The following is a 12901-nucleotide window of genomic DNA, read 5'->3' on the forward strand; positions in this document are numbered from 1 at the left end:
GAAATTCGTGTGCGTCCAGCTTTCTGGTGCAATCATCTAAAAAAACTTTATTAGTTTTAGTTTGTCTTATATTTGACCAATAGAAAGGTAGTCCGATAAAATTATTATTGTTATTGTGGTGTCTATAATATATGAATAATATTAAGATTAATATGTGATGTGGCAATTAGCACTCAAGGTCCGCCGCCGCTGGGAAGCAATTGATGTATAATTAGGAGGGAATTCGATATACCGAAAATTTTAACCCTAATTAAAAACAGGTATATGGAAGGGAACTAGGCATTATCCGATAATTTTCGTTTCACAGCATTTTTGAATTATTTTTGTCGTTTGTGTAGATAAAAGTTGTCGTTAGCATTTAATAATTAAAGTATTAACTTTATTTATTCAAATTCCAAAGTTTTCCCTTGTTCCATTAACCCACACTGAAATAAGCTTGCACAATCAAGCAAAACGACGTTTTACATAAAAATAAATAAAATAGCCTTTTAACTTTAGTTCTGTTATCATATCACCTAAGTATCAATCGTTTGGCAATACTAGATCGCAATAGAAGTTTTTTGTCGTTAACTGACAAATTAGGTACCTAGTTTTCTTTCCTGCAAACTGTCCAAGGACAAGGAAAGGAACGGTGGATAACAATAATAATAGCAGTAGTAATGGTTAGACGAATACTTACATGTGTTACTACATAGGAACTTATCTGTGCTACCAGCTTACGTTTACGGTCGGCACGTAAAAGCTGTCGCAATGTAACAATAATTGTAAATTGCCTGCCGCCTACACCAACACTTTGGTGTACTCGTACCCGTTCTTCCACAGACACTTACGTACGTAGACACGTACAAGGGAACAGTATTCATATAAAGACTGAGTGCAACGTCCATTAGAAAGTGCAAAGGCCAAGGTTGCTAGTCCGCTCAATTCTATGGTTATTGTACTCTACATACTTACGTATATAAATGAAGGTTCTTATTTATAAAAAATGCTACTATATTGCTTATTATATGTACAGTACGTCATACATTGGATATTTCTTTCCGGTATTTCAAACGTAGGTACAGTAAAAGTTTCTTATTCACGGTTTCCTTATTCGCGGGTGAAAAAATTGCAACCCAGTTCCTGCATTCGCGGCTAAAAATTCCATTATTCGCGGATGCAATCGGTAAATCGGTGTCATTTATTAAGAGGATTGACTGTAATAGACCGCTCGTGTCTAGTGTGAATTTTTCCGAAAGCATGGGTTTCTATTCTAAACATTGTGATTTAATGCTGCGTGATAAATATGTGATTTTTTGTATGGTAACGAACAAAGGTTCACACTAACTCGGGACGTATTTGGTTTTCAATAATATGGTCATTAAAAGCTTTTACAAGCACTTAATGTTGATGCTTCTTGTAGGACACGTATTTTCAATAGAAATTAAAAAAATTAAAAATGGCTTTCGACATGGTTTAAAACAAAGCTTTATCTTTATTACTACAAAATTTCAAACCTCTGTTCCAAACATTAAACTCATGATATCTTGAACCGATAAGCATGGTTTTACTCTATGGCGCATGTACTACTGAATCCCCTTAATGTATCGGCATCTTTTGAGTATGTACTGTTGGTACGTGCCGAGGCGACTTTTACAAAACATGTAACCGGGTGGACTAATTCAAAATTCAAAACAAGAAAAAATCAGTAAATTTTTTAAACCCTTCTCTAAAGCTGATTATATCTATTGGTTTTATGTTAGTACCTTAGAACATATCCCCCGTGGACATGGAATTACATTTTCCATATTCAGAGTTTCTGTATTCGCAGCATATTTATGGAACGTATACCGCGCGAATTAAGAGCTTTTAATGTATAGATAATGCCCTTTGCTGCAGTTAAATGATATATAAATACCTACTAGTCTATAAAAATATGAAACCAGGAGACTTCTTTCACCGCTTACAATTATTGCGAAGAAATCGACAGCAATTTTTATTTTATCGTAAAATGAACACGCCAAGTGCGAATTTTTGATCTAAAAATTTATATTTCTTTATTTTTCGAGATTCACCAAATGAGTTTTTAATATAATTGAGCACTACATTTTAAATAATTAATGCTTGGAATAGGGTATTCAGGACCTCGTCGTGCTTGTTCAAAGTGTTTACATGAAATGCACCATAAATACAAATTGTATTAATATCATAATTTTTTATCTGGCAAGGCGTCTAGTTCTGAGACAAACATAATAAGACAATGTATCAGTTATAATAATTACTGGAAAGTCAAATTATTCTTGGTATTTAAAGCGATAATAATTATTTTATTGTTAGCATTGGTCGTCAAGGGAATTCTCTAACAAACAACTATGTCACGAAGTGGTTTCATTGAATATTGTACTATTTTCAACATATTAGCTATAAAATTGGTTGTATAAATAGCACTCATTTTTGAAACAAAACAAAAATAGTAAAAATTAAGTAATTGTAAGCCAACTTTTCAAAAACAGATTAGCAGAAAAGCATATTTCTAAATTTCTATTAGTTTTTATTTCCCTTTTAACATCTTGTAAACGTCTTTATAGACAAAAAATGAAATATTCAGTATTTAAATCCATTTTATTACCAAAACGACCACTTTAAAAATGCTAAATAGTACTAGTTAGATTATGTTACGTTAGATTAATTAATTTACTTAATCAGACCAGTTGCATTTTAAAAGTGATCTCTTCGATATAAATACTGATTACTGTGATGACCATTTTTATATTTAAAGAGTGACCGCTAAATACAAGTAACCTTTGTAGATAAATTGGTAAAGACTTTTACTGTCACTAGGTGAACTGGGCTGTCCAACTTTAAAGGTCGTCGTTGGTTGGAGTTGCATTCTAAGGTTTCGCTAGCACGGGTGATGAAGTTCTTCAGAAGTCCTTCCATCTCCAATGCTGGACGTTAGGAGACAATTCCAATCGGCGACGGCTTTAGACCGGAATCAGTTCCAACCTTTATAAGTTCTTAAAAATGACAGTCAGTCACGCATCGTGCTTAATATGGTTCTTGGTTACCATTTTTGGGCACATTTTCAATATTCTCATATTTTGGCAAACCGTCAGGTTTACTAATTATTTCAATTTACTTGTTTCTACTAAGAAATATTGACATTAAGTCATTGGTAAAAATATCCTAAGCATACCAAGATATGTTTGTCTCTCAAAAATTGGATGATTAATTTTATAAATTTAATAATAAGAACCAGGCTCTATTTTTTGATAACCAGCCCGGGGATGTCAAAATTAATACTTAATAGTTCTCTAACATTATTAATTGCAATATTTAATTAATATTCTTTGGCGACGTACCTGATCACATCGAAATTAACTAAATCATCAACAAACTTAAATTTAACTATTTTTAACAGTCTTCATCAATAAGAATGTTTCGTAATAATTCTGTCGTTGTCCTTTTATGGAAAACGTTAATAATTTCATGTATATGTATAAATGAACAGAAATACAAATAATTTTGTGTAGGCATACAGAAACTCCTTTGATAAACAATATTAAATTTTCAAACTTCCGTTCGTAGGTATGTACATAGGTAGGTATACGAAAACACTTGTTTACGATTTCTATTTTCGTATTTAGTGGTATATAACATCAGCTAACACTAAAAGGCATCGCAGGTTCAACGAAAATATGAATTGGAGCGACCTAAGCGCTACAGTGTTGCTTGCCAAATTCCCGCTGACGCATTTGGCCATAAGAAGTGGGGAAAGGTGCGTGAAAATACATATGTTCATAGGTTAATTTTTAGAAATAAAAGGAAAGTGGTTATAACGTTGTCGTGTGTCCAGAATACGTTCACCCTGTACCATCCACTGACCGAAAAAAGTTAGCGTTCGTTTGTTCGTTCAGCACTTTCCTCCCAGTTCGTCTTGCATCTAGTCACTGGACAGTTATATATACATGTTCATCTATATAAACGTTTCTAGAATATCTGCTGCTTTATAAATAATACCGAAACTAAGGTTACCAGTTTGCGCGGTCTGTTTGAATAACAAAGTTCTTTTTAACGAGGTGCCGAAAGGGAAAGTTCGAAAGGCAAAATTTTTACTTGGTTTATGCATGTTGTGACGTGAAGACGATGGGAATGATAACCAGAGTCAGGGGACGGTTAAGAAGTTTACACACGCTACCAAAATTGCAGCCTGAAGAACGAGACGAGAAGATTGCCGAAACAGGTAAAAATGCATCCACACCAGCGCAACTTAATTACTTTAGTGCCTGTCTACCAAAACTTAACTTTATTTAGAAAATTAGTTTGAATGGTGTCTTGAAACTAGAAGGAAATTCGGTTGTGTTTAATAATAAACACGTTATATTGGGGGAAATCAAGACTAAATACGATTTTAGTACCTACAGGAATTATATTTATCAAATAATTAAATAACTAAAGCTTATTCATTACCTGGTATAAATTTGTTTTCAAAAAAGTACAAATAAAATAATTATTTTCACATATTGTTATCGAAAAATATTTTTTTACCATACGCCTAATGAAATAGCAAAGAAAGCCCAATAGTTCGTTCCTGTTAGATATTTCATTTACTCTTTGTTGCTTAAGGATTTCAACATCCTTTGTGTAATTTCCTCGCCTTCGACTGGGATGGCATTTCGCACTCGGGAAGGAATGCCATACACTCATCTCTTGATGCCTAACATATTCTTATTACATTTTAATAGATTCGTTGTTATTGTAAAATTATTTTTACGAAAATTCGCAGAAACTTTTTACGAATTGCAAAATAAAAATTGCATTCATTTTGGTATTTTTTTGTCGTTTTTTAAAAAGAACTCAACAGTAATAACTATAAAGATTTTTCATGATTCTAATACTATTAATATGGTTGTTAAAAGTTAGTGTTTGTTAAATCGTCCTCGAGTATTTAACATCTCGTATAAGAAAAAAAAAGGGATAAATTATACCTTGTAATGGATGGAACAATTAAAGTATTCGTTAAAAATATCTTATATGTATATATACTGATAAAGTTTGAGATATCGATGAGTTACCAATAAAAGAAATGAAAATTGTAAAAAACAAAGCACTTTCACTGGAGCTTCGGGAATCAATGTAATCAATCAGCTATTTTAAACAAATGAACTTTAATGGCAATGAAGAGTAGAAATAGAAATGGTTGTTTTCAGAATAGCAAAAACAACGGTGGCTTTTTCAAAATAATGAAATGTTATGTTTATCTCACGAGTTTAATTTTTCGAGATCAACAACAAACAAATTTCTTCAGATAAACAAGATAAATCAAATATATATACAATATCTTCCACTCGCTCTGTAAATATATTAATAAAAATATACCTTCGTGCTATTCTGGCAGAACTAGGTTCCTTTTTATTAGAGATTTTAGTAAATTAGTTTTGATTTTTTCTTAAATTTATTACTTGGGTTTCTTGTACTATTGTTCTGATGTTCTGACAGTTTCAATTNGCTAGAAAATTCGTCGATCAAATGAGAACGAATTTACTGGGGTTATTAAAATATGGAGGTCGATTATTTCAATTTTTAACTAAAGTGCTTTCTATTTATTATGTATAAATAGTTTTCACTGTAAGCTATAAATAACATCGATATTAATTTTTTTTTCTAACGTAATTTATTTAAAAATTTATGATCACGTTTTTGTCATAAGAGCTACTGCCTACCTTATATCAGTTACAAGTCAATAGGTCATTTACATTCTATATCAAAAACTTAATGATAATGTTATGCGTTGGACATAACATGCCACACGGAAACAAAAACATAAAGTCGAAATCATTACAAATCACTTTTCTCATCTTGGATGTTCTGTCTATCGAAAACTTATAATTTTTCTTTTTGATATATTTGAAATAGTCAATAGTTGACTGGATCATTACCTGTTAATATTAAAGCTTCTAGTATCATCATTCACATACCCTTTGGCAACGAATTAATAGTTGACAAAATTGTCAGAAATCGATTAATGGGTAATATCTCTTAGAGAAACTTTACATAAATTTACAAAAACTTAAATAAAAATATATTTTGTAGTTTAATATTTCTGTTCGTTTATGTTTAGTGTTTTCTGAGTTAATTTTTGTCAAAGTATGTGCGACTATTTAGCTAAACTATTATAAATACATATGTAATATTGCGATATTATTTAATATAGAGCTTTCAAACACTTGTAGATTAATTACGAAAGTAAGTCTTACTTAGTATACGGCTGTATAAAAGCAATTTAAAGGGGGGTAATTGTAAATTGTCTTGTAATTTGTTAATTTAAATTTTGGTTGTTGTTGACTTCGACAATAGATTATTAAAAAATTGACCCGTTACAACAGCACCTTTCTTTCCTTTACGCCTCATGAGATGATTATATAAGAATCATTTTGCTAAATTGCGTCTAACGGGGGGGCTATTCTAATGATTAATGGCTCTTTTATACAATCAATTAAGGATATGTTCGAGAATTAGGTCAAGTAGACATATATCAAAATAGGAACAGTCTCCACACGATGACACTCATGTAAATGTTGTAGACTCAAGAGCTTTTTATATCAAGTGCCTGTAGTAACTACAGTGTACACACCATAAACCGTGATGCACAAAACGTACGTATGGGCGTATACAGTGTGGACCAAATGCCAGGCGACATATCCAGATCTAAACAAAACCCGTTGCATGTGATTATTAGATTATCACGTCTTCGTGTAAATAAACATACCAAGTCAGTGTCGACCAATCCTCTCAAAATACACAAATTATGTGGAAAATCCGATATGTAGCATTATTACAGCCTCTGTCAGCTGCTTCTGCATTTTTACTATATGTATAAGTTAACTCCACTATTTATAGTCACATTTGTTCTTCAAAGAACAATTTTCTTTTACTGGTGTTATTGAGATATTTTAAAGCTAAAAATTTACGTAAGACCAAGAACTTTAATTACGACGCATATCATTTTAAACATTTATTTCGTTATACTGATATTCATTCAATATTGCCTTACTTTTGTCAGTCTTGTGTACCTATGTATATGTGTATTTATATTTGTCTCGTATTTTTTTTTGGTACGCGCTGTATATTGCGTACACATACACTTTTATGTATTTATATGACAGTATCTTGTATAATGGTATTGGAGGTGGCCGGCGCCTTTATTATTTAATAAAATCAACGCTTCCTAAAACAAAATCAACAAATGAAGCTAAAAATAGTTCTGATAGAATAAATGGTATATCTTCACGAACGCTTGGCTCCTGATACAATATATTATAAATATTCTGATAACAGCGTGCTCTACACACGGCTAAAAATATAATAAATATAAACCTTATTATTTATTGTGATAACGGCGATGTTCAGGCAACATTTAATAACAACAACGGGTAAACGATCAATCCGATGGGACAGTTTCTGTATGTCGCGGCTAATCGGTATAATCTGGCGTTTTCTTATACGGGGGTAAGGGGAGAAGTTCTCGGCCTGGGTGCACGTGTCATGTCTCCTATTTGGGTGCACACGCCGTCAGTCAGTATGACAAGTTTCAGATTGCCCTATGAATTTTTTCAGCAGACGTCTTGCGTGTTTTTCTTTATAATGAATGAAATAATACTCTTTTCGTTTTGAATGGATTAACCCCTAAGGAAATTCATCTAAAGTTGACAAAGTTTACGGAATTCTCTGTTCCTACCATGTCAACCGTTAAAAAAAAAAATAGTAGGAGGCGGAAGGCTCTCTTTAACCTCCTTTCAGGAATCGTGGGAATGGGTGGGTGGTGGCTCGGGTGAGAAAGATGAGACGGACGAAATGAAGATAGAAAAGAATGAAAGATTATCTGTGGAATATTAGTGCCTCGGCATTTGCCTAAATGATCCAAGAAAACCACAGAAAAACTTGGACCAACGCAGACGGAACCGGGATCGAACCGGCGTCCTCTCGAATGCTAGGCAATGGTCTAGACTTCTAGGTCATGCCGTTAAAATGCAAGCAGCTATTTTAAACCGTCTTCGAAGATGACCCACGTAAAGGACGAACAAAAACCGTCACCATATCGAAAAAGTATTGGACGACAGGCGAGTGAAGGTGAGTAAGTTATCTGAGGCTGCGGAGATATCGGAAGAAAGAGTGCGAAACATCTTGCACAAAGAATTAGGAATGCGAATGCAGATCAAAAACAGCAATGTCACCATGTATGAAACATGGGCCCACTACATGTTAGAAACGAAGCAGCAGCCCAAGCAGTGGATGGAAGCCAGTTGTTGAGCGCTAAAAAACGTGAAGTGGTTCGCATCTGCGGAAAATCGCGATGAGAAATTGATTACCTCGAAAAAGCCAGAACAATTACACGCTGACATTAGTCCAACCTTTAGCTGAATGCCAAAATTTGTGAGAAGAAGCCTAGTTTACAACTATATACTTAGAAAACAATCACATTTCACCAGGACAACGCACCTGCACACAAGAAAATAGCGGGATTTGGGGTACAATTGGTCGCTTATCTTCCCTATTCTCCTGATTTGGCACCCTCAGATTTGTATCAGTTTCCAAACTTGAAGAAATTCGTTTCTTGGAAGCGCTTCGCATCCAGTGAAGACGTGGAAGGGACTGTAAATGAATATTTTCACAACCTTCCAGACTCTCACTTCCGGGAAGGAATATTGATATTGGAAAAACGCTGGACCAAGTGTGTTGAAATCATGGGAGATTATGTAGAAATATAAAAGAATTTTTTAACTGATAATTACAGTTTTTCATTTTTCACCATACCCTCGCACGACTAGCCGATTACGGAAACAGGGCGAGGCCTAATATAATTAAACGTTTAGTGTCAGGTGTACGAGTAGGTTGATGGTTTTTTAATAGCTTACAGATAAATTACTAGTTATCATTTTTAGTGTCAATTCACGTTAGAACCTAATCAAGGTGCTGGTGGGTTGTAACAAAATTGGAACACTTTGTTTTTGTGTAATCTCCTCCACAGTCTCGTTAAATGTCAACTACTTTTATGCCAAATGCAATATTTAACAATCCGGCTAAACTTTAAGTTAACCGCCATTGAAAACGGCGCCTCTTTCTTACGATTACGTGCTCGATTTACAAAACAAAAATTAAGCAGATTATTGCATCGATTCCAAATTGTTAAGTAGACAATATACTGCCATAAAATTTGTTTTTGAGTTGTTAAAACACTGCTGGGAACAAATAAATGTGTAAGTATTAAACGGTAATTAATAACACCTCTCAAAATGTTTGCAATACTCATTGTCAATCGTTAATTGTCATACAAAATTAGACAAAATGATACAAATATTCGAGTTTGTAGCAGAAAACTACATCTCGATCCGACTTACTGTACAAAAGTTCGAAGGTTTGACCTATTTTTATGCTTTATTTCCTCGATTATTTAGTTTAGTGTGTTCCCTGAACAATGTACTTACATTAAATGTAAATTTTTGTTAAGTTTGACAAAATTTAATATTTAAGATTGCGTATCATAAGTACAAATGTGTACAATTGCAAATATTAGGATATAATTGAATAACGAATTTCGCCGCGAACTTTATGGCGATTGTTTCGCGTCTATCTGTGGAACCCTTAAAGCTGCTTCAGAGCTTCAATTTTAGTACCCAATTGGCAAACATCGTTGTCCCTAACCAAAGCCCCTAACAACTCCATACGACAACTGAAAATAAAGCTTTTTAGGGCAGTTTTCGCTTGATCATTTTCAGTTTTTACCATTTAAAAATATTTTAAAGTTATGTATGTAACTTGACCCATGATTCTAATGTTTCAAAAGTAATTTCTAATTGAGTATATTACATTATTTTATGGCAAAATCCCGAAAAATTGTCTCATTTGTGCCGGATCCCAATAATGACTTTTTTTTGAAGTACGAAATACTAAAAATGATTTATAATAATGCCAGTTGGTCTTTTGAACACGATACATTGTTCCTTGTGATTTTTTTTTATACACTGCCATATTATTTTACCTACATAACGAACGATTTCCGGTGACAACAATTTTAAAAATTGACCGGAAAGGCGACCCATTTATTTCATATGATTTCCTGATGGCGGTAATTCGGTTGAGATTTAAATAAATGGTTATTTGGCTTATTTATCGAATTGTACATTAATAAAGATTCTGTCTAAAAATAGACATCGAAACAAGACGTCTCCATCTATGCAGATGATCGAGCATTCCAACGAGATATACATGATGCATGCATATCCTTGTGGTCATTACCCAGGAGGTTATTACAACGCAATCTATTTTTATCGCCGCTTTTTTAAAAGCCAACTTGATTACGTCTATTAATAGAAGCGCGAGACGGTTTACCGATTTAAGGAAAGTTTATCGTTTAAAAACAAAAAATTTATGTTATAGCGTTAATCATCTGCGCTTATACGTTAAGACGTTTTCTAATTAACTCGGCCACGTCTTGCTTTATTTTTTTTATCTATTAAAAGACCTGCGAGACGTATACAAGGTCTCTCAAAAGATCGAGAAAGAAGTGTTGATTAATCTTCTAAACTTAACATGAGAAACTGGTCAAGTGAGAGTTGGACTTTCGCACTATAAGTACTATGAACAACCTTAAAATTACATACTTACATTCACAATTAGTAGGAAATTAATCACGTTCAAAAAGGCTTCTGTTTTTTTTTGAAGTGAAACTTCTTTACGCACAGTAGGGTAAGTTCGTTTCATGCAAGTTGCTATGTAACGAAATCATGCAACACATTTCCCCCGCTGTCTGTCCCTATGTATGCTTAAACGCAACGGATTTTGATGCGGTTTTTTTTAATAGATAGAGTAACTCAAGAGGAAGATTTATATGTATAATACATGCATTATATAGTAGAGAAACACTGATAATTTTTGGGGTTTGTAATGTGATGTCGTAAATAAACACATTTTTGCGCTTACATTGCAAACGGTGGCTGAACCCTACGAGATAGATCAAAATAATATGCTACAGTATTGTACACCTTAAAAAGGTCTACAAAAAAGTACGGGATGGTATATGTCTATCTCTTAGGGATAACCCACAATAACCATTTTTTATCCTTTACTTTTTACGAGAAATAATGGCTTATTTACGAAGCGATTTTAAGCAATACAACATTAATTCTTATCCAATTTAATACTTTCAAATACATTGTGCATTTAATATAGATCAATACAACCTTTACAGCATGTAATTTAAATGAATATTTTCGATGATATTACAAACTTAAAATGCACGGATATAGCGGTTGCGGCGGTACCGGCCGGTTTGTATTGTCTAATGTAAAAAAAGCTGTGATTGTTGTATATAAAGACATTTTATAGTGTATATGCGGCGTAGAATTAAAACATGCTTATTAGTTCTAGATATCATGAGTTTAATGTTTGGAACGGAGGTTTTAAATTTTGTAGTAAGATAGATAAAGCTTTGTTCTAAAGTTTGTCGAAAGCCATTTTTTAATTTTTTAATTTCTATTGAAAATACGTGTCCTACAAGACGCATCAACTTTAAGCATTTTTAAAAGCTTCCAATGACCATATTATTGAAAACTAAAAACGTATCGAGTTAGTGTGAACCTTTGTCTGTTACCATACAAAAAATTAGATATTTATCTCGAACGTTAAATCACAATGTTTAGAATAAGAATCCATGTTTTCGGAAAAATTCACACTAGATACGAGCGGTCTACTGCGGTCAATCCCCTTACTAAATGATACCGAATCCTTTTCTGTTTACCAATTGCATCCGCGAATAATGAAAACGCGAATAAGAAACTTTTACTGTATTTAAATTTTTCATAGTGTTAGGCGAACATAATTTTATGATCAACGTCTTCCTTCACTTGTTTTTATTTTACAGTTTTTTTGACCTTTGTTTAAACTCTCTAGTCATTGCATTCTGAAGGAAAGATTTGTTACTGTCCAATTCTCCGGATTAAACATGTTTTTTTGAGTGATATATTATTAAATCTCAATTCATTTTTAAGTACTTTCACATTTAGTGTGGCAGTTGCAGTCATCGTCTTCTTTACGATTTCAGCAAACTTCCTTAATGACGCTGTCGTTTTGGTTTGCGGCCAACCATTATTTTTGACTTTATTTGCAAAAGGTGTCCGCGTACAGCGATGTGCACTGGAACTGGCGGAAGTGGCAGCCCAACAAACACCAAAGAAGGTCGAAAGGCCACTTCAATTTAACTTGCTTTGTCTGATACATCATCAAAATTCAAAATTGAAATCCACATGAGTTTAAATAAAAAAAAATACAACGTGTAATTATACAACACGCTACTGAAGTGAAACTTCTTCGAACACACAAACATACCGGGATAGGGGTTAAGGAATTGGTTTAATGGTACTATTTGTACACTATGCTTCGCACGGGTGCAATGCTGATAGTAAATATTACTGAATCCCCTTAATGTATCGGCATCTTTTGAGTATGTTCTGTTGGTACTTGGCGAGGCAGCTTTTATAAAAGATGTAACCGAGTAAGCAGAAAAGTATTCGGTGTTATTTTTCAACGTATCGGCATATTTTAAGTACTATTGACTCGCGCCGAGGCGACTTTTATAAAAGATTCAAATCGAGTGAACTAATTCAAAATTCAAAACAAGAAAAAATCAGTAAATTTTTTAAACCCTTCTCTAAAGCTGATTATATCTATTGGTTTTATGTTAGTACCTTAGAACATATCCCCCGTGGACATGGAATTACATTTTCCATATTCAGAGTTTCTGTATTCGCAGCATATTTATGGAACGTATACCGCGCGAATTAAGAGCTTTTACTGTATAGATAATGCCCTTTGCTGCAGTTAAATGATATATAAATACCTACTAGTCTATAAAAATATGAAACCA

Source organism: Agrilus planipennis, unplaced genomic scaffold (assembly GCF_000699045.2).
Source record: "Agrilus planipennis isolate EAB-ADULT unplaced genomic scaffold, Apla_2.0 scaffold34, whole genome shotgun sequence".
Classification (NCBI taxonomy): domain Eukaryota; kingdom Metazoa; phylum Arthropoda; class Insecta; order Coleoptera; family Buprestidae; genus Agrilus; species Agrilus planipennis.